Source organism: Nylanderia fulva, unplaced genomic scaffold (assembly GCF_048542155.1).
Source record: "Nylanderia fulva isolate GAGA-0341 unplaced genomic scaffold, ASM4854215v1 Scaffold17, whole genome shotgun sequence".
In the NCBI taxonomy this organism is placed as follows: domain Eukaryota; kingdom Metazoa; phylum Arthropoda; class Insecta; order Hymenoptera; family Formicidae; genus Nylanderia; species Nylanderia fulva.
The window spans coordinates 3,912,265-3,935,650 of NW_028189945.1; the positions used below are offsets into that span (position 1 = coordinate 3,912,265).

General features: G+C 43.9%; 1 protein-coding gene and 1 long non-coding RNA gene across 2 annotated transcripts in view; one reads left to right on the forward strand and one right to left on the reverse strand.

Moving 5' to 3' along the window:
* The window catches only part of LOC114938300 (uncharacterized), a 53,859-nt gene extending 36,284 nt beyond the window's left edge, over window positions 1–17,575 (forward strand). The window contains exons 2-3 of the long non-coding RNA XR_003821046.2: window positions 10,479–10,584; window positions 17,454–17,575. This is a non-coding gene — a long non-coding RNA (uncharacterized LOC114938300). The remainder of the gene's footprint in view (window positions 1–10,478; window positions 10,585–17,453) is intronic.
* LOC114938296 (roundabout homolog 2) overlaps window positions 1–23,386 on the reverse strand; it is a 101,714-nt gene that overhangs the window by 46,512 nt on the left and 31,816 nt on the right. The window lies entirely within an intron of this gene.

Below are 23,386 nucleotides of genomic sequence, written 5' to 3' on the forward strand. Positions count from 1 at the left end.
ACACCGTTTCCTCGTCTCTGTGAGCCTCGGCCTTTTGCCGAGTTATGATCGATACCCTCTCGGCATCGAACTTTTATACCGTCTCCTAAAAGTATCACTCGGGGTCTCCTGCGCCTTTCTCTCTTTCTCAGGGTACCGCGGATGGTAATAATATCTATTACCGGAGCCCCGCTCGCAGGCAAAACACTTGTGTGACACAACAACGATCACGCGGGGATCTAATGGACGTCAAGTTTACGGCGGCTTCGTTATACATAATAACGAGCACGACGACGACGATGATGACGGTGATAACATTCTTAACCCTTGGAAGCGAGAGGCCTTATTCCCCTTTGAGGTTCCCGCGGTATTCACTCGCTTTCATCTTTTAGTTTTTGACGAGAAATACAATTTTGCGAAAAAGAAACTTGCATATTCAAATTTAGAAAGTTAGCCTACAACCGAGAGTCGTTTATTCTTCTGTTAATTGTCGATTCGATATCTTTTGGTTTTTGACAAGAAATATTACTTTGCGAAAAGGAAACTTGCATATTCAAAATTTATAAAATTATCTTAAAACAGAGAGTCGCGTTTATTGTTCTGTTAACTATATTCAATATCTTTTGGTTTTTGACAAGAAATACAATTTTGCGAAAAAAAGAAACTTGCATATTAAAATTTATAAAATTATTCTAAAATCGATTTAGTTTTTGACAAGAAATACAATTTTGCGAAAAAAAGAAACTTGCATATTCAAATTTATAAAATTATCTTAAAACCAAGAGTCGTTTATTGTTCTGTTAACTATATTCAATATCCTTTAGTTTTTGACAAAAATAACTTTGCGAAAAAGAGAAATTTGCATATTGAAATTTACAAAATTATTCTAAAATCGATAGTCGTTTATTGTTCCGTTAACTATATTTCAACTCCGTGTAATTTATAAAAATATCCTGAAAAATCTTGAATGGGAATTTGGCACGAGTTTCTTTTTGCAAATCAATAGATACGAAAACGTCAGGTTAAAAACTCGCCAACCTTTCCCGAAAGTTATGTACGCATGTATATAAGCAGGAATTGCATTGTATTTCGAACTTCCTGAAAATTGCGGATTGCTTTCTATCTGCCATAATCGCTGGCAAGCAGCCCAGGGGAGGATACAATTAGATGGGACGTGTAGTGCTTTTCTCGGTGACAAGGGTAGCGCAGTCGGGTCTGGCAGATACGCATTATATACCAGGTGTCGGGAAAATTTGACGAGATACTAAAAGATTCGATGGAAAACTCCAGCAGTTATTTCTTCCACTTTCCAGGGGAGAATCTCTTTCGAAGCTAGAAAAAGAGAGAGACGAAAGAAAGAAAAAAAAACACAAAACACACAAAACATGCAGACGTGAACGATATTCCCCAACATCATCCTCGATAATAGATATACGTTATAAAGAGCAGAAGAAGAGAAAGAAACCCCGCTGCCTTTAGCAGCTCTCGTGTCGAAAGCTTTATATTCTCCATAGTATTGAAACAATCGAGAGACGCAGAAAAGTATAGCCGGAGATAACCCAACCCGGGTTATCCGAGGCGGAGGCACATCGGGACTTTACTTTCGACGGCATTTAAAGCGCTTTCCCGCCTCGGCGACAGAGAATTCCGACCAAATAAATCGTACGCGCGCGACATAATGCTCTCTCCCGCCTCGGGAAGCGCAGTCTGTACGTACAACGTGTCACTGAACCCTACATTATCCCGGCGAATTCGGGGAAATACCCGGAGCCCCATAGAGAGAGCCCCGCGGCGTGCGGAGAGTCATGTAGTCGCGCTAAATATTTCCCGGTTTAATTACACTCGGGGAATAGGGTGGTGTACATATACCGATATGCATATGTATCGGGTGTACATACGTGTACACAAGTATAAGAGCATAATCGTAAAATTCGGCCAGCTCTCTCTCGACTATACGGGCGGTGTCGCTGAAACACCAAGGCGGCCTTTCTCCGCTAAAGATCTGGCTGGTACGCCTTCGCACGCACGCAATATATATACATGTAACAATCCGCCCACGTGCTCTTTCTCGCGCACGCATGCAGACACGCACGCACACTTCCGTGATACGAAGTGCTTCGGCTCCGACGAGGGTCGGTGAAACATTTGAATACAAGTGGCCCTCATTCGCCGTGGCGCACCCCAATCAGCCGGAGGAAAGAGAGAGAGAGAGCAGTTTTCAAATAACGTTTTTGCGACGGAACAAAAACGGGAAGAAATATACTCCTGATCTTTCTCGACCAGCAGCTACCGTTGACAATGATAGTTTTCGCTTTGACCGCTTCGATTATATACTTAAGGGCGAACGTTTATTTCCTCCTTCCTTTCTAATCCCGAGCCCGAAGCAACAGGGGGGCCGAAGGTCTGGTTCGAGTTGCTCTCGAGTGTCGCATTGTCTTGGACTTATTTACGATCTAGCCTTCGGGTTTTATTATATAGCTTTCGCAAAACATTCGATGATCGAAAACGGAATTAAGAATGACCGCGCGAATAAATCACGGGATAGATATATTATTGAAAATTCTCGAAATTCGCATATAGAGTCTCGATTAACTCCACCACTCGACGAAGTCGCCAACGTTTCATTCCCACGAAAATTCATTCCCGGGCAGTAGGGCGACGACAGGCCCTCTCCGAGACGTACGACGCGCTTCGACATTCTCATCACACGGGAGTAAGGATAAAATTATAGCCGTTCGCGGGCACGAACAATGCGGCGTGTCAATCGCGGAGACCGCAACGGGGCGACAAAAGCTCGCGGGCAAAGGGGGAGGGAGGGGGGGAAGGTGAGGGCGGAGGGTGCGACGAAACGGGCGAGTCGGTTTCCATGTTCTATTCCTGTCGAGCGTTCCCAGTGTCGGATAACAATGGCGGGCACGGATCACCTCTTCCTGCTCCTTGGCCTTACCGAGTTCCCGGAGCTCTTGAAAATGGAACGTTTCGGGAGAGACGCGACTTCTCCGGCTACCGGAAAAAAAAAATCTTGTCGCCCCCGCGGCGATCTTTTTTTCCCTTCGCACTTTGCGACTTCGCACGTTTCTATTTTTCTCGCTAACGATCGTCCGTACGAAAATACACGTTTCCGGGGCGAGGTCTTTCACATTCTTTCGGGTGTATCTCGATCATCATCATCATCATCATCATCATCATCGTTGTCGTCGTCGTCGCCCGAAGCGATTGAACCGATCCCTTTGTAACGGATCCAGCCTGTACAAACATTCGAGCCTCGTTGTGAATGGGACAAAAACGTTTTTAGGTATAGGGTGTATCGCGTTACGCGGGCGTAGTTGAAAGAGTGGGTTTAAAAGAATAGAGAAGGATTTCTCGAAATATATGCATACGAGTGTATCCTTTCCCGAATTCTAGTCGTTATTGAATAGCAGCCGCAGGGAAATAAGGTGTTAACTTATTTACTTGGAAAAGACAAACTTGCACGCCCGTTCTTCACCAACTCTCTCTATTGTCGCTTAAATTGGATCGTTCCGTAAGACGTTGATTCGATCCACCGCTTATCCGCACTGTTATTTTTGATGTCTGCGGATCTTAATTTCACTTATTGATTTAAGAGCGCCAAAGATAATATACGGGGATGTATTGGATTGCTTTCACAGGATCGCTTTCCGAGAACAATTTAATTTAATTGATTTGGGTCCAAATGGGGCGCGGGATAACTCTGGACGGACTTTGAGATGCAGAACTTGCACATGTATACGTCCTAACTTTCTGCCATTATGACTCTCTTCCTTGATGCGCGCGCGTTGCGACGCAACAATTTCGCGCGATTTGCATTTTACATCATAGATGAACTAATAATAACAATCATATCGTTTGTTGTAATTTGGTAAACTGAATTTCGCGGGAAATCGCGCAATTGCTCCGCTCGGAGAGAGAGAGAGCGAGAGGGCGAAAATCCTGACAACGACGGCCAACGGTAAACGAACAAATGAATAGAATTTCGAGGCAATTTAACATACATAACGTCGTCAGCGCGTTGTAATCGACTGCGCGGGACAGCGCTTGAGTGTACATCCGGCCATTATCGGAAAACGAAACGGGCCGTGCCTTGTTCGCGTTTATATATACACAGAGAGGAGAAGCGCGCGGACCGATAAATTTTCGCCGCCCATATTCCGGGATTGTGTGTGCGAGCTTCGCTAACGCGAAGGAGGAGAACGGCGAGCATAAAAGTTTATTGGGCATCTTCTCGAGGAGAGACTAGCTTACGCCAGCTCGGGACATTCGATCGGGTCGTTTCACGCCCGGGTTGCATGCCCGAATGTCTTATCTTGTCCCGGGGACTTTTTTGCTTCGGGAGAGAATCTCCTTGGATAACGACAGAAAGAGAGAGAGAGAGAAACGTTTCGTTGCCTCCCGAACGAACGAACGGCGGGTCGTCCGGAGAGATGCGAGACATGCGCGCTCGTTCTCTTGCATGGGAATGGACGGGGCGTGGGAGCAAAAATGGGAATATGAATGTAGAGATGGGTTGTACAAGTGGGCGTCATATTCTATTCGCGACGCTCTTGGGAGCGCGCTGACAAGCGAATAACTTAGCGTTAGGATTCAAATCTGTCGGCGTTCCATACGTGACGCGACGCGTCACCCGTGATTTTTCGATCGCGGATGCGAATCTCGCGATGAATGCGCGATTATCTATCTAACCCGCGAGAAAGCAAAATGCTATTTTGCGATTCGAAGAATACAATAGGTGAAAAAATGCTTTATCGCGCCGCGCGTACACCTATTATACGACGTATATAAAGTTTTCTCAAACTTTTGTAATTGAATTGATCGCGATGATAGTAACTCGGTAAAAGATTTCTCATTCCAATTAAGATTACTCGCTCGAAAATTGCTCGCTCTCGTATAAGATTCCGCTGTAATCTTTTATCAAAATTAATACACGCTTATACCATATATATATATACAATAATTTACGTAACGTGACTTTTCCAGAAAATAATTACCGTTCGCGTTCGGGAAATGGGTCGACGGATTGAAGCGAGATCGCTTTTCTCGCTCGCGAGATCCAGCCGTAGAGTGGTGATCGCGTGATCGTAATTGGCGTGCTCGGCGATCGCGCCAATAATATTACCGATGCGAGAAAGGGAGAGGCGTCGTGCACGTATCATTGACGACACGAGAGAGCGCGGTTTGGCACGAAACACGCGGTCCGCGTATAATTGATTGGGTAGGCTCATTGTGTGACAGTCGCCTCATTAAGATGCGACCGTCGGCGCGCTCGCTGGCGTTCATTTATTTCATCAAGCCGTGTCCCGGCACGATCCTCGTCGATATACGTGCCGTGCTGGCTGCATTAAGCTCTCGCTTCGATCTCCCTCCCCCTTCATCCCCCTTTTCGATCCCCGCCTTCTCTCTCTCTCTCTCTCTCGTTTCGGAACCTCGTGCAACGCGCGCTTTAGCATCGCGATGCTCTTTCGCGCGCGCGGTTGTTGCGTCAGTGTCAATCACCGAAATCCGGACGTCCCCACCGGCGCACTGTCCAAAGTGCTTCCAAAATATGAGCGCCGAGCTGAATTCCAAATATGTCGGGGAAGAGAATGACGGTGTTGCGCGCGGACAGAGAGAAAGAGAGAGAGAGCGAATCGTTTCCAACTATTCCCTATCGTGTCCTGAAGCTCGCCCGGGATCTCGCGAAATTACAAGCGCGCCCGCGCAAATTCCGTTGCGAATTTCGGATTTATACGTCACGCTGCCGCGCGCGAGAGGGCTTAATCCGCGCACGTTTTAGCAGAGTTGTTTACGGCATGGCTCTTTGTTGCCGAAACTATCTCCCGTCACGCGTTGAAAAATTTCGGACGGTTGCGTGATAATTATATGCATTCGTTCCTCGTTCTTTGTATATAAATAATTAATTTTTTTTAAACGCCAGCGTTATAACACAATGGTAATTATTATCCTTTGACGAGGAAGGAGGATTCTATTTTTCATCGCACAATCAGCGCTGCTACTCCTGCGGGATCGGATCTCGAAATCACTCACAATATAACCGGTATATGTATTCGAGCCGGACAATCGAGGATGTCGAATTCGCTCGCGGCCGTGTTGTAACGGTACGGCAAACAATAGATTCGATTGATCGTTTCGTGCGCGCTAGAATTACACTTCGGGGAAGATGACTCGTTAGGCCCCGGCGCGACGCTCGTAAAAAGTTCGCTTTCTTCTCGTTCGTCTCGCGGCGTTAACCATCCCCCGATATTCCCGACGACTCGCGGCACGGTCCATTAATTGCGAATGCTCTCGCGCCGCGGGAGAAGATTGGATTTTCGAAGAAAATCGCGCTGTCTGCGAGCGCGCGCGATCGAGAGCTCTTTTCAATGTTAAATCATTCATTCAATTTCGGAGGAGAGAGAGAGGAAACTTTACGTTTCGCGCGAAACGAGATATTTGTTTCGGAAACTTTTCGAATTAAATGAAACATAAAGGGGGATATACTATATATATTCCACCCTGTTATTTATTTATACCTGGAAAATACGTAGACTGTCTCTCGTACATTATTCACCGCGATAAAAAATAATAATCGAGAAAGAAGAGGGAATCTAAATTCGCATTCGTTTAGTCGTTATAATTTTACTACAATGATGTATATAATAACGTTTCCCTAAATGCTTTAGCGACGCGCGTTTATTCCCAACTCGATTTCGCCCTAAGCGCAATCGCTTGATTTCCGCTACAGCTGTTATTACGCCAAGTAACATTTTATAGGATACCTCACCGGCCATACGCGGGCAGCGTATATAATCTTACTACCTCCGGTACTATCATTTCAAGCGCGTGTGTTCGCGAAATTCGCCGCGCTCAAAGGATGCATAAGCGAGTCCGAGTGCGAGTCCTCCCGCTGAACTCCGGGGTTAATCCCGGCCAACAACAATAATGCGCGCCCCGAGACGTATCGCGCGCGCGAGGTTACTACCTATGAGCGATGCAATTGGAATCTCTCTCGGTACACGGTCTTTAGGCGACGTAAAGTAGTATCTCCTCCCCATCTCTCTCTCTCTCTCTCTCTCGCCGGAACAATAACCGGACAAACCGCCACGTCTCCGTCGCAGCCGCCGCTCACGGCTCGGCGAGCGTAATTTATATTCAAATGAGCATGCGCTGCATGCCGTCGCGCAGCCACGTTCTCGAAGGGTAGCGCGATTTCGCAGCTTTCTCTTGCCTTTTGCAACGCCTCCGAGCATGGCGTCTCGCGCTATCGATACCCGGTTTTTGCGAAACACGCGCCTCTTCTCTCTCTTTTTCTTTCGCGCGAGATAAGAGCGATCTAATTACCAAGTGGATTTGTCGCGAAAGTCTTGAACGCGCGCTATCGTTTGCTAGAATCCTGCAGGACTAATTGCCGTCTCGGGGATACACTATCGGGAATAGTCGGGATGTCACTTTGGTCCGCGATCTTCGATCGGGATCGCTATTTCAAACGGGTTTTCTTCCGCAGTTTTTTCATCGATCGAGAGTGGCTCGAAGGATTTTTGCGGAAAATGCCGGGAGTCGCGTTGACAGCGACGTCGTTCTTTCGGGCACGTAGTTACACGATGTTACTTTATAGCCCCCGAAGCGCTGAAAAGAAGCTCGGATATTTATGCTTAAAGTGTCTCGCTGGCAAAACACGTCTGGTATTTTTCGCACGGGGAATGGCAGGCGCGGCACTCAAAGGATTAATCACGACGAGAGGAGTATCGCGAAAAAAATTGCGAGCGTCAGATTTATCGGATGTAATGCATGTCAGTGTAGAGACTTTGTAACATCGAGATAACGACGACGCCATTACGCTGCGAATAATATATACGTTTTAATAAATCACATTACGTATTATATTGTTGAAACTTTTTCTCGGTCTCGTTTACGATTCTCTGTTACTTTTACATTATGGTAGATGGTTTTGCAGCGAATAAAGACGCGGGCTCACGTGAAACTCGACGCTATTTTCATTCGCTCGGAACAGAAACGCGAAGAGCAAAGAAACGGGAGAATCTCCCCGCGATGTAACGAGAGAATAGTAATGCATATTTTAACGTTCGGAAAATCGTTTGCTTCCCAAGATATCGATTCTATCGTAAGCTTTATCGGCGAATTTAATCAGCGGCGTTGCATTTAACGTAGCGTATACGCCGAGCGGTTTAGCGTTTTCGATAACAATTCCCTCCTGTTACATCGCGCGTATTTTTAAACGAGCATAAAAAATAAAAACACATTTGCATAAATTACAGAGCAGACTCGATGAAAAAAATTTCCTGACTTTCAAGTACTATTTTTTCCAAATATATAATTTGCGTGCTATATCTATATGATAAATCAATTAAATGTTAAATCATGAAATACTTGAGATATTTTTGTCAACAATGAAAAGATTAGTTCGGAAGTTAAAACAAACATTTAAATCAATTATACACAATCTGCACTATGTACGATAATCGAAACAAACGTGTTCGAATAAAATAACACGATGAAGATATAAATTAACGAACGCGCTCAAGATGAATCGATTTTTAACAGCACAGAAAATTAGCGTGCTGGGAGCGTGCGAGGAAAAAGTTTATATTTATTTAATAAAAAATGTCAAATTATTGAGACAAATGTAGAATAATGTAAAAAAAAGTCCAGATAAATAGTAAAATTTCCCGACTTTTCCCCGACAATTCCAGATTTCCCTGACCGCTAAACACCCTGAATCAGAAGCTAGCTGCGACTCTATTTTGCGCGGCGCGCTTTTTTTCTCTAACATGCAAACGCTACACACGACATTTTATACGTCGCGGCAGCCGCGAGATATCGCGGGTCATTGTCTTCTTCAATTACAGATCCAGGACGGATAAGAATCGTATATACGACCTGGCCGGTTGGGAAAACGGCGCCGATTTTACGAGTCGCGCAGTGTCGCGTCGTAAAATCATAGTATCTCGTGTGCCACCTCCGCGTTGTCTCGGAGGACGACCTCACCCGTTAAAACGACGACGTCACGAGCGAATGATAGCCGCTCGTTTCGCTAAACGGCCGCCTAAAAATCATCCGGGGAAATCTCCTGTACTTTAACGAAAAGGCGGCGCAATCGCCTCGTATACACGGGGTGATTACAGGTATGCTCGTTGAATCCAACGAATCCGCTCTTGTCCCTCTTCTTCCGTTTGCATCCCGATTTTTCGTCACGTTACGCTCGCGGACACTACCGGGCGGCGAAAGATAGAATCTTGGCATTTTTTTTTTTTTTTAAATATCGAAGCGAGCGAGATACCGGTATACACACACATACACACACGCGTGTCATTATCCGGGGCGCTTATTCCGTTGCATTATTCCGTAACGATATGCACGCTGCTGGGCGAAAAAATTCCTGCAGACTATGCGTCGTCGAGAGCGCGGAGAGCTCCGGGGCCAAAACGAGAAGGAAGAATGAATAAGAGATGGATAGACGGATAGAGATAGGGAAAAAAGAGAAGGGGAGAGGACAAGGCAAGGAGAAAGACAACGAGGAGCCGCGGAACCATTACCGGAGAGAGAAAAGGTGAAAAGGGGACGGACGAGAGAGAGGCACAAGAGTGGCCGCGCACGATGCGGAACACCGTGATTGCTAAATAATCGATGCCCGCGAGCAGCCGTGCAAATGGAGCGAGATACACGATGCACGATGTACTGAATACTCGCCTAAACTCTCCCGCGCATCTCTCTAGATCCCTCGAAGAAAAAGAAGAAGAAGAAGAATAAGGGAACGGCCGCTCTCTCGCAGCGACGAGGAAACGTCCTCCGAGTATATCTTCTCGCCGCGCAGCTGCCGTCGTTTTAACTGTCATCGACACGATGCTAAAAAGTTTCAGACATCACATAAGTACCGCCTCGAAAGAACTCCCAAAGTTACGGCGAGGCGTCACGTTTCTATTCTCCATTTATATTTTTTTCTGTCTTTGATTATTTTTTATTCGAGCTTTCTCCTTCGTGTTTCTTGTATAGTAAAAAATTATACAGATTGAGAATTTCGAAAAATTAATTATTAGGTGACACATAGCTGCGGCAGAAAAATCTGCCTTACAGAATATAATTGTCCGTATATGAGAAAAAAATTAAACCAAGTGCTTTCATCCGCTACAAGTGTTAAACGGCGTGAATGAAATCGCGATTAATTAGGAACGCGGCGTCACGTTTCTATTCTCCATTTATATATTTTCTTCTGTCTTTGATTATTTTTTATTCAAGCTTCTTCCTTCGTGTTTCTTATTGCAGTAAAAAATTATACAGATTAGGGAATTTCGAAAAATTAATTATTAGGTGACACATAGCTGCGGCAGAAAAATCTGCTTTACAGAATATAATTGTCCGTATATGAGAAAAAAATAAAACCAAGTGCTTTCATCCGCTACAATAAGTGTTAAACGGCGTGAATGAAATCGCGATTAATTAGGAGCGCGGCTATAATCGAGATAATCCCCAGGATTTTTTGTTTTCAGGAAGTTACAATCGTCCCGGTGTCCCTATTCTGACGAGTCTGCTATTCACTCCGAGGAAGCATTTAACTACTTCTCCGTAATCAAGAGTCATCACGATTCGCAGAAGGTACCGTCCGTTCATTCAAGCCTCCCCTGCTAAGAATCTCCGCGACACGTCTCTATATTTAACAACGTTATCGTCGTTTCCGCTATCTGCCGTTCGCGCGTCGCAATTATCGTTATTATTATAGCATAACCGAGAGATGCCGGTGTAATACATACACATATATATACACGGTTCGGCCGAAATAGAAGAGAAAGAGAGAGAGAGCGATTTCATTTGCTCGCTCGAAAACTTGTCAGCCACCCCGGTTCTCCTACATATATCTATACCACCCCTTTTCTCATTTTCTGGGTAATCTCGTTCGCGCTCTCCTCTTCGCGCCCATCGTAATCTTAGTCGTGAGCCGCCGACCAATCTGCCGTAAATTGGGCAAAATGTAACGTCTAGCGGCAGATATAGCTATCTGCGGACAGCCCTCTTACTCGGCGCGCACTTAACGCGTTAACGCCGAGGAAAATTAGCAACAGGCTAACACGGCGAAGAACGGCCATTATTTGCGATTACAACACCTATACTTAAAGCGGACAAATTATAAGGGAGGAATCCCGCGCAGACGACGTCGGCAAGCGGTGCAAATACATCCTCTCTCGCTAGATATCAACGTTTATACGGTGTTGTTATCAATTACGGGTGTGCGATTGCTGTTTACATCGTCGTTCGCGTTAATTTTGTAAATGTATTAAATTTACCAAATATTTGAGTCTATTATATCCTGAAGAAACACGCGTTCTACGAAACGTCTCGTCTATTTCATAGTCGCAAGATATAAATTAACAGATAGCATTAACCAGGCAAGAGAAGGAAAAGATAGATGAAGAGAGAGAGGGTAGAAAAATATTCGATTCCTTTTTCAATCAAAAGATTAATGTAATGTGTTTCTTATCGTTCCATTTATGCGGCTATCATTTACAAGACGATTTATCTCGGCGTCAGCTCCGAGAGCCACGATTAAAGGAAGAATTAAATATTCGTGACGCGCTAGAAAGCGCATGCATCAAAACCGAGATAAAGCAAAGAGACACGATGTAAGCGATTAATCAGACGGAGAGAGGATTCCACGGAGGTCTTCACCCTCCCGAATCGGCCGCAACGAGACGGCGATTTCTTTCGTAAGTCGTCGAAATCTACAATATATCACTGATTACCCGTCTCTCTCTCTCTCTCTCTCTTTCGGATAAGCAACACGAACAGAATAGATGCCATTATGTAACTCGGAGAAGATTCAATGTAACACGGGGAAAACGGCGCCACGGATCGTGAGGTCTGGTCCGATGGGCGAGAAGAGCTCGTCGACCCGAATCCCTCCTCCCTTTTCCTCCCTTCGCCCGATTCGAATCGGGCAGCGGATTCGAATCGTCTGCCTTGATTCGACTCGATCCGGCGCGATGCGGCTTTAGAGTCGGCGGGAGAGAAAGCTCGGGGAGCCTCTCTTCTCTCTCTCTCTCTCTCTCTGTACATTAAATAAGTCGCAGCAGTTCGACGTAGAGAGAGAGAGAGAGAAAGGGCGCGGTTACCTCGTTAGAGGTATCCAAACCGCGGAAGTTCCGTATCGCGTTACCATCATCCGACATCAGCGGCGGCGTTGGAGAGAGTTCGCTACGCTTGTTTCGTTCCGAAGCCCGAGGGGCAAGAAGAGGGTGGAAGGGATGGAGGAGGTTTCGCGCTTCGGGCAACAGAATGAAATTCTCCCGGCGAGAGCGGCGGCTCTCTCTCGTGCCAAACTTAATTTACCCACCACACACACACACAGCCACCACCATTTTGTTTCGCCGCGAAGGAAGGAAACGCTCCCGCGAGGGTGTCATCGAGAAGGAAGAAAAGGAAGGGCCCGAGGAATCCTCCCTCTCGATTTCATTCCTCGAAGAAATGAGAAGAAAGGCTCCTCCTTTCTTTCTTTCACTCAGCATTGATTATATCGCGGTTTCGGAGCTGCTTTTCCTCTTCTTTTTCTTTTTCGTTCGATGAACGAGAAAGGAGATCCCCGTTTTGAGAGACACTGAGTTCTCACCGATGCACAGAGAAAATTGGCACGGGATGAAGGAGATATCCCGTGCGTGTGCCAATTTTTTCTTCTCCTCTGCGTGTATGTGGTGTTCCCTTCTATACCGTATACTATCATCTCCGGAGCCAAGGAATTACTCAAGTAGATTGAGGGATTTGTACGTCGTAAAATATGGAATCAATTAATTATCGCTTCTTGCCCGCGCTTGGATCTCCGTGCGGATTAGCTAAATAGATTTAAGGATCTCTGAGATTAAAGATACGAGAGAAATTGAGATTAATAATAACCATCTTCGATTTTGTCTTTCGCGCGCGTAAAAGATGCACGTGCGGTGTATTTTTATCTTGAAATTGACGGAAACGCTTCTATTGTAAGTACGCTAAACACATTTCATTTATTCACACCGCAATTATTTATTCAACGATCTCGACGGAACCTTATATTAATTAATACACGGAATTATTACGGGAAGACGCGCGCTAGAATTATTCAATCGAATTTTCCAGGCCGAACAAATCCCTCGGGATCGTAAAAGCGGTACCTGAGATATACATATACAACTGCAGAGCGCGACCGCGTGCAGTTACATTTGTACTTATCTCGAAAACAATGATGGCTGCGTGAAATCGCGCGCGGGAACCAGCACGCGGTGGAAACCAGATGACAAAGGGGGGAAAATGGCAGAATGAAAACGAAAGGAAGAGTGAACCGTCGGGGATCGGATTCCGCGATTTGCCGATCGGTACCGATTGCAAGCGGTATCGGCCGCGAATCGGTCGGGGCGAGAAAGCGCGAGATAGATATATATATATACATGGACCGGAGAGGAGAGACACGACGATAAAACTCGCCAGGGCGGGATATATCAGCGAGAGAGCGATGGATTAAAAGCTGCAAGAGAGCTCCCCCACACACCTTTCGCTGGCTTGTCCAGGGGTACAGGCATGGAGGAAAGAAGAAAGAGAGAGAGAGAGAGAGAGTTCCGCTCCGCGCGTCAAGCTGGCTAATCGATACACGCGCGAGACCTAGCGAGTGCGAGCGAGTCAGCGAGGGCTAGGTGTTATTTTATCCCAGTCTTTTCGGACGCGGCGGAGAAAAAAAAACGGGAGAACGAGAGAGATAGGGGGGAAAAAAGCTCGGAGAAGAGAGGAAGAGAAGGCGCAGGGAACCCCGGGAACGAACGCGTCTGGTCGGCGCGTGTGCGCCTAATTGACGAATTCCGCTTGGAAATTTTTGCCGCGCCATGCCGTGCTTAATAAACGCACTCGCGTGCGCCGACGTTAATAGCTGACGATCAAAAGTCTCAATCACGGGCGAGGACAAAGGAGTGACAACGCGGTGACGGCAATCTCTCCACAATCCGCGAAAAATATTCTCTCTCTCTTGGTTGTAATCGCTGTATATACCGCGCGAAATTACATCGTGCGCGCGCGCGTTGATATCCAGGGCGCCAACGAGCAGCCCGGTTTGTTCGTTCCTTTTCATTATCGCGGTAAACTCGCTCGTTCTTTCCTTCCTCGCGCCCTCTCTCCGTCTCCGTTTATGCAAAACATTCGCAGATATATCGCCGTAAAGAAGTTTATTAACCCGATGCCTACGAGAGGTAACTGCGTAAGAAACTCGCAACTCTCGCAAGCAGAGAGGGAGAAATTTGTACAGTCATCACGAGTTTTGCCAGTTCGCAAAACCTAAGCGAAGCAGATCGCATCTAGTTTTATCGGTTTCGCAAGATTGATTGAAATATTGGTTTAAAGTATGTTAAATGTATAAATTATATGTACATATGCCGTGTTTGCGCGTATTTTAAATCGCACGCTCTACTAACTTAAATGATATTAAACTTGCGCGATATTTACGATACTTCATTTCCAGTTTGAATATAGATAATATAAACGATTTGGCGGAAGCTATGATCTCACAATCTCTTCATGCATTTTTAGAATTGTAGACTTGGGCACTTTATATGCATCAGAATGCTCACTGATTAATTAAATGTTCTTTTACAATCGTGTAATAAAAAATTAAATCGAATGTATACTTACGTAAATTACAAGTTATGCTTCTAAAAATTTTCTTGAGATAAAAACTTTTCAGCTTCAACTTTCATAATGTTTTAACACGTAACGTGATGTTCACATCGAGAAGTCGTTATAACTACAAACAATTCTAAGAATGAACTTCACAATTTGAGTCAACAGATTATAAAGAAATGAAATATAAAAAAGTGATAAGAGTGTGTGTTATAATCACAAAAATTATTGGAGCAATGATAAATCGTTTAAGTACCAATCATAAGATTCATGTTAACGAAGAAAAAGAAACAATTATATAGGATTCAGAATATATAAATGTTTAACGTGTAATAAATTTTATAAATATTATCCGTGTAATTTATTAGAACATTTAATAAAAGAACACAATATTGAAATATCGGAAAATATTTTCCGATCGGAGCAAAGAAAATTATTAATCCCGATTTAATCGCCGTTTTACGCAAGTGAGAAAAACAATTTATAAAAAATATCTAAAATTGCAAATTGAATTTTTTTCCCATAACTTATTCAAAGAAGAATTTAAAACTTAAAATTAAAAAATACGTAATAATATTTACACACAAATATATACTAAAGAAATCAGTTTACTCAGAGATGTTCAAACAAAATAAATATTACAAAGTTTTAATATGTGCGCGTGCTGCGGAAGAAAAAATTTTTTTTTTTTTTTGGTATAGATATATAATTATACGCGATTCATATCGAATGCGAGGAAAGCAATTAGATCGAAGGGGAATCGGTATAAAATCGGCGCGCGTTTAACGCAATGGCTCGCGGGGTATTGAATAAATCTGTATAATCCGATGTTTCCGAACGGATTGGACAGCTAAATTGTAGGCGGACGGTAGCGCAGTACATAAAGCGCGTAATAAAATGCGGCAAATAATTACTGCCGTCCGCGAGCGCGGGTTCATTGTTAATGTTGTACAGTTCGCGTCGCGCTAATTCCGGGGATGCGCGTCCGCGAAAATTCGCGACAGAACGAGACACGACATTCGCAAACAAGCCGGGAGAGAGTATATACCGAAATTTCCTGACAGGAACTGGGCGTTATCGCCGCCTGTTTATACAGTTGTCGGGGGCAAACATCACGGTGAATCTTTACCCCAGTCCCCCAAGGCTCTCGTCGCACGGCGGCGGAGGAAAGTAGTCGGGGGAGAAAAAGTTCCGCGCATCACAGAGATGTAACTAGGGTGTAACTAAGGTGATGCAGTCGAGTGCAATGGCTCGTGTCGCGCGCGAGCGAGAGATGCTCGTCGATCGAATTTGTCAAACATCGTTCGGCACGTAGCGTTCATTAACCAACTTTAGTTTTTTCCAATCATCAACTATAACTTAACTTCGAGCGTTGATAAACTTTTATATATAAATAACATTTTGAGTAAATGAGCAATCTTCGTCCTCTTATTAAAAGAAAGGAAATGAGCAAGAGATAAGTTACACCGCAAGATGAAATATGACGAAGAGAGATAAAATTATCATAAGGTTGATATTACGTCAGAGTTTCTTTCTCTCGTCGAAATCACGCGCGACGGGATTATAGATTCCACCGAATCGAGAATGTCGCGTCAGGAAAATCGCGCCATTGTTCGGCGCGTTGCCATCGACCTCGACATTCATTGCCAAAATTTTGTCGTCCATAGAAAATGTCGGGCGAAGGGAAGAAAGAAATAACCGGAGAGAGGATTTATACTATATAACGCTTACGCAACATTTTTCACGGCAGCGTAGCTCGAAAAATATGCAACAATTATCCGTGTCATTACGCGTAAATTTATACACGTCATGCGTAACGATTGTAATAATCATTCGTTCCTCCTCTAAGCGGTTACTTTTTAAGAAAGAAAACAGGGAAAAAAAATAGAAATAACGATGAATAAAGTGTTGCAAGACTCGCTCGAACGGGTTAATCGTTGTCGTTAGGGCTCTCCTAACGAGAGAATAATTTTCGATTTCGACGCGGGACTTGACAAAGAGCGGCCGGCGGTTTGCCTCCCAAAGGAAACTACGCCGCGCGGCGAAACTTGTCAAACCGGCGAGCGGGCGGCACGTGTTGTAAAGAGCGCGCAAGGTTATAACCATTTAATAGCCCGGCCAATAATGAGGGGTGCCCGTAGGGTTGTCCATAGTTCGTAGTAATACGGATCGAGTCGGAGAGAAAAAGTGTGTAGATGAAAAACGGGAGGCGAGAGAGAGCCTTGGTTTTTCAAATGTTGCTTCTGAGAGAGGGAGGATCACGAGAAGGGAGCAAGGGACGAGAGAACCAGGGGGAGAGGACAGATGTATGCACCACGTGGCGCGTGGTATCGGAGGCGCAGAAAATGGGGTGCCTTCGAACAGTCAGTCCATTCGTTAGATCATACGGTAGGTTCTCCGCGCATTTGTTCCCGCTACACTTTTATCCCGTTCCCTTCCTTGGTATGCATGTATGCAGGAGGGTAACGCGCGGTAAAGTGAAAACCGATAGACTTTTCCTTACGCGATGTATATAATTATTCGCGGGCGGATTTTAAAGGAAAATCTCCCTTCGTAATACGTCGGATGAAGGGAGGGCGCGTTTGTATCGATCGAGATGCAGTTGTGCAAAAGCTCGTTGTTGAATTGCATGAAATGCAATATGCAATTACAACATTAATGTTTCGATATTAATGAGTAATATTCACGTTGTGGCTTCATAATGTGTGCGAATCAATATATATCTTGATATTAATAAATATCGTTCTACATATTTCGCGGTAATTTCCACAGAGGTGAATAAATGGAGGTCAATTAATAGGTAGTTTAAATAAAGCAAAATTAATTTTTTTCTTTCAGAGAGAGAGAGAGAGGGAGAGGAAGAACGCGAGGAGCATTTTATATCGTTCTATGTGATTTCTATACGGAAATGAAAAATTAAATGATAATAAATTAAATTTATTCAATAAAGTTTTTAAATCTTGCTCTCTTTCTCTTTTCATTATTTCCCGCCCTTTCTCCAATTTCCTTTCACATTCCAAATTGGTTTTACCGTCTCTGCATCAAATCAATTACCGTCAGACCTATAATTACCTGTCACCGTCTCCGTCTAGGATTTCTTACAAGGAGAACCCGTGTTCACGACTATGGTCTTTTTCGTGACATCAGTTAAACTTTGACTTTAAGTATACCATCAATCTATAAATATAACTCGCATTCTAATAAAGAATTCGTGTAAAGCACATCGTATTTTCTGTCAAATTAAAACGAGTTATTAAACTCTATCGCAGGAATTCTTCAAATTAAACCTGTACAAAACTTTTAAGACAAATTAATTTTTTTTCACGAGAGGGAGATTGAGCTTGAGAGAAATACGAAAAAAAGCTTGTTGTCATCGTCGTATCGAACGAGTCCGTCGTCGTCGTCGCCGCCGCACAAAGAAAACCGGTATGAAGAGGCAAGAATGTGAAACGAAGGGGGCGAATAGGCCAAAGGGTGCGGCGAACAACGCTTTCGCGGCATCGTTCATTAATCCCCTCGAGCTTTTTCAATTTTATTGGCAGGACAAATACGCCGCGTCATATCCGACGTTGTCGCACGGCTGCAAAATTATTATCTCAATAGTCCGATGAATAATCAGCCGTCGGCGACGCGTCGTTTTTTAACAATCCTGCGTGTTCAAGCGGATATATGTATAAAACGACGAACCCTGAAAGAGAGTGACGCTCCACTAAAAACGTATCTGGTACTCCGTGACAGTCCCGATAACGCTGCCGTCGTCGCGAGAGACGAGTCAGAAGAGACAGGAGGCACGTTAGCTTTAATGAAGATTAAATAGCAGCGACATTATACCTATTACCACCTATTTACTCCAATTTATCTTCATTTTCTCCCGTTATTCTTCGGCGCTCTAAACTTCCCGTCCTCGTCTTCGTCGCCACCGGCGCCGTCGGTTTCGTCAAGGTACGACGCGTTAATATAAACAGCCCGAGAGCAGACCTGATAACGTTTAAGGGGGATAAGTACCCGACGCGTCTGTCACGGTGCTAATCTGTCAAAATTCAGTCGCATTTATCTCGCGACGGGAGACGCTTCGATTTCGATCGCCGGATATTCTAGCGCTAGTTCGTCATCCGTACTTTGATATTTTATCGTGAAGAAGCACGGATGTAGAATGTCTCCAACTTGAAACGTGTATATATGCATGTACTTGAGAGGAATGATCGAATTAAGGTTTTACGCGATTTTCTTTCTTCCTTTTTCAGGTTTAAGCTTACTTGGAGAAATCAGAAGAGGAGGAAGAAGAAAAAGAACTTTAAGATTCTAATTGAAACATTTCTCGTACATGTATATATATATATATATATATATATAGTAAAAATCACTGTTTTATATACTTTTATTTCCGAAAACATGTCGGGAGAGGAACTTGGATAATTATGCCGCTGGAACTCGCGATTCGCCAACTTTCGCTCAACTTGAGAGAAGCGGACCCTCTCCAGTTACAACTTTATTTCAGCTTTAGTTTCACCAACGCGAACTTCGACCAAAGCCAATTATAAATTTATAAGATACGCTAAGAGAACGCGCGTTTCTTTATATATTCCTTCGCTAGGGATGAAGACGTATGCGGAGCTATCTTACGTCGCGATGTATCTCTTGAGCTGCGCTTGATGCACTGTATGTCGTCTAGGGATAATCTAGCTACTACTCACGAGGAGGAGGATCATCTTCTATCGCTTTAAAAATATATCTAGGTCATCCGCACACGCTCGCGGTGGTTTCTCGTGGATATATACGAAAAGGACTCCGCCGAACGCGCAACAGCTTTATATCGAAAAGCTGTATCGAGAGGCTCTTAACAATTCTCCAGTCGAGAAATAAATCACTGTCGGCGTATAAGAGATAAATGTTTGTATTTAATTTAGGAAAAAAGAAAAGAGATAGGTATAAGATTGTACGCGCGCGCATAAATATATTTTAAACGATAAATTGCGCATCGATGTTGAACTATACGTGAAGAATATTTGAAGGTCTTGGAATGACAGGTCCATTTATCAAAATGAAGAAATTTCAGACGGCGTTTGCCTTGTTCGAAATAGAGAAAATGAATGACAAAGTAGTTTAACGGACATTTATCCAACCGGTATATCTATGCAAATTTGGAGAAAGCGCGCGACGAGATTACGTCATCGCGTTGGTTATAAAACGCAAGTAAGAAGTAGGTATATAAATTCGTTATAAAATATATTATACACGGGCAAAGCCGCGCGCGCACAAGCGCGCGAATAGATATAAATATTCTTAATCTCGAAGCCTTAGAAACTTGTATCTTTCTAAACATTTCAAAGTGGATAAACGAAGGCGTCGCATATAAAAAAGATCCAGTCCGGATGAAAAGAATTCCACGCTTACAGCACGCGAAAAAGAAAGATGGGCGTACCGGCGCCCATGGTCGGGGCCTTATTATGGGTGAGCAGGGTACTTGACTATTGTGCGTAAGCTGCCATTATAACGCGGTAAGCAGCTATGCATTATACGCGATAGCCCGGATCGAGGAGCCGTGTCTCCATGCCGGGTCCACGTTCCGTATCGAGCGAAAAGAGGGCTTGTTCGGACGGCGATCTCCGGGGCCTATTTATATTGCGCTGCGAGGGAGAGAAAGAGAGAGAGTCGAGAGGTGTGCGTAAGTGTGTGTGTGTGCGCACGCAACGTGTGCTCTGCGGCAAAAACAACAAAGAGACGCAAGGAGAGACGGCTACTTGGCGAATCTAGTTACCGAGAAAGGCGAGGCTCGAGAGCGAAAACTGGTGTGTGTGTGTGTGTGTGTGTGAAGCTAGCACATTATTTCGTCGAAAATTATAAATAATTCGCAATTTTTCTTTCATTTTCAATAATCCTAAAGTTCTTGGTAATTCAACAAAATATTTGACAAAACTAAAATAATTAATATTTTTAATTATATGTATTTTAATTTTAACGAAAAATTCAATTTAGTTTGACAAATATGTGTTATTCCGCAAAAAATATAAATTATAAAAATACCAACCATATGAAGAATAAAATTTGTATGTCTTACTAAATTTGATTTGGAAACCATATGAACTACGCGAAGAATATAAACCATATATTTAAAAATCTTTAACGAAGAAGCCAATCGTGATATCAAACAAATTTCGTTTACTCAACATAACACTAGAGTAGTTTAATATGTTTCATTATTGTATCTTAATTTAATGAAGAATTAAATTTAGTTCGACAATATGTTATGTCGAGTAATGAACCCGAAATAAGAATATTAACCGTATATATATGTATAGCATTAGAGAAAAATAATTAATCGTTTTCTCGGGTCTACAATTTCGTGCCGAGAATTTAATTAGATGCATTAGCATTCTCACTTTGCGCTATAATTTATTATTGACGTACGATATTTAACTCGGACGATAATAATCGATAAAAAAAAAAAAAAGACAGAGAGAGATTTAAGAGAGCTTCGTGCGTAGATTAATATAATGCGGGAAAAGGAGAATTATCCGAGGCAGATTTAGCTCTCTATATGAATGACACTCGTTTTGAATGCGCATGGGGAGGAAAAACCTCGTGCATTATGGCACGCGAATAATTACGGCACAGATGCCTGGACGGAAATTTTATTGCGATGCAATATCAATATTCTGGAGATTCCGCGAGAGATAGAACAGCCCCCGTTCCGGTTTCGCTCCCCGCTAAGCACTCCCATTACGACTGCATATTTAACGTGCGCTGTCGCATAAATGCACGTTACGGATAGCTGCGCGTATTACAATAAGCAATTAACGAGCGATATCGTGTTCTATAAATTACGAGGCTCGGATGCACCGGCGTAACCGATGCTCGCGAAACGTGAAACGCGCGGATGCATACGTGCATATAATGTTCGCGCGTGTATACGTAGATAGAATACATATATAGATATATATGGTATACGCGGTCACATATGAACTCGAAATAACGAGCCTACGGAAAAGGTAATAACGTGGAAGCGGCGGGAGCGTGATTAGCGCCCTGCATTATCGAGATCCTCCATTATCGTTCTTAAATCTTTCGCATATGCATTTTTCGTTCTTTCGATTATATATATATATATATAGTTGCGCATATATTATACATCTCTCGAAATGCGCGCGGAAAATGCGACGACGCGCGATGTAATAAAAATGCGGAAACGATTCTCGATCGAGAACACTGGAGTATTCAATAACGCGTGACGCATTTTATTATATATCGAGTACGTACACACATATGTTTCCCCGATTCCACGACGATTCCGGAGACGCTACATTGACTCCCCGGGCACTAATTCAATTTGTATGGCATCTTTTCTCGAGAGATCATAATCGGGATTAGTCTGAGCGCCAGAGAGAAGAGAGCGAGATGGACGGGGAAGAGAGAAAGAAAGAAAGCCACAATATCCTCCTGCTATTGTAGGGGACAGAAGCGCGGACCCTTGTATACATGTATGTACATATATATGTATACACACAACGCGTCGGCGGCCAAGTGCATTCTTCGCCAGTATAGCAGGCGTCGTTCGGTGTCGCATCGTCAGACTCGTAGGTAGTATAGAGCCTGCGAGGCGAGAGAGGCGAGTGAATCGGTCGTTACCAACCAGCCAGCCAGCCAGCCAGCCAGCCAGCAAGCAAGCAAGCAGGCAGGCAAGGCAGGCAAACGGGCGGACGAACGGGCATATACCACGGACGGGGCAGAGGCGAGGGTGCGTCGCCCGGGATATCGATCGCCTCTAAACAAACATGGCTCGTTTTAGTCGAAGGAGTCGACTTCTATCCCGTATAAATCACGGTTATTCCTTCCTGCAAGCGTATATACGGGGTGTCCGTTTTCGTCCGGGTGACCCTGTACGTAGCCGGCCGCCGCCAGAACTGTCACCCGGCGTTCTCGCTTTCGAGGCGAGAGACATCGTAGTAGCTCGGAAAAGAGGGAGGGGGATGATTCGCGCGGATGCAACAATTTTTACTGTCAGACGTCGCGTCTCTTTTCCACCCTCTCTCTCTCTCTCTCTCGAGAGAGAGAGAGAGAGGAATTTTTATTCGTTCGCTCCGTTTTAACACGCGGCACCGAGAAATAGATTCATCGCGTGAAAACGATCTCTTTTATTTGTATACGAGGTCTTGTTTTGTTTTAATCGCGCAATTATGTCTTATCCTTGTGTCGCTCTCGAAATGCAAAGAAATTTTCTTTCCTTTTGCCGATGTTAAAGCGTACTCGAGAAGTGAATGTTTTGTCGCGTTAAGCTGAATGTTGCGTAACGTAGTAATTAATCTCTATTATTTAAATGTATTTTATAAAGAGCGAATGAGAAATGTGTATGAGATTATCGTGAAAAAGAGAGGGACTATGATGAATGGCACTTGGAGATAAGCAAATGCACCGTGTGAAAATTATGAGATCGTATATAAAATTTGAAATTTTTACCGTAGAATATAAAATTACGTTTATAGGTGCCTTTACTTTTTTCGCGCAGATAAATTCTATATCTATATGCCTCAGCGATTTGTTAACTGAACCGATTTATCAACTAACAAGCTTTTGGAATAAATCGTACATAAATCGACACTGAAAAATTACATCGGCCTGTGATCCTCGCGATAAAATATTGTACAAAGACAGCGTGTATCGCGATCGAATAATTACAATGTTTCTGTTCGCGCGTCTGCAAGCGCATAAAATTTTATTGCAAATGTGCACCCGGAATGTAGAAATGTAGTTTCACCGATTTCATGCTGATCCTGGC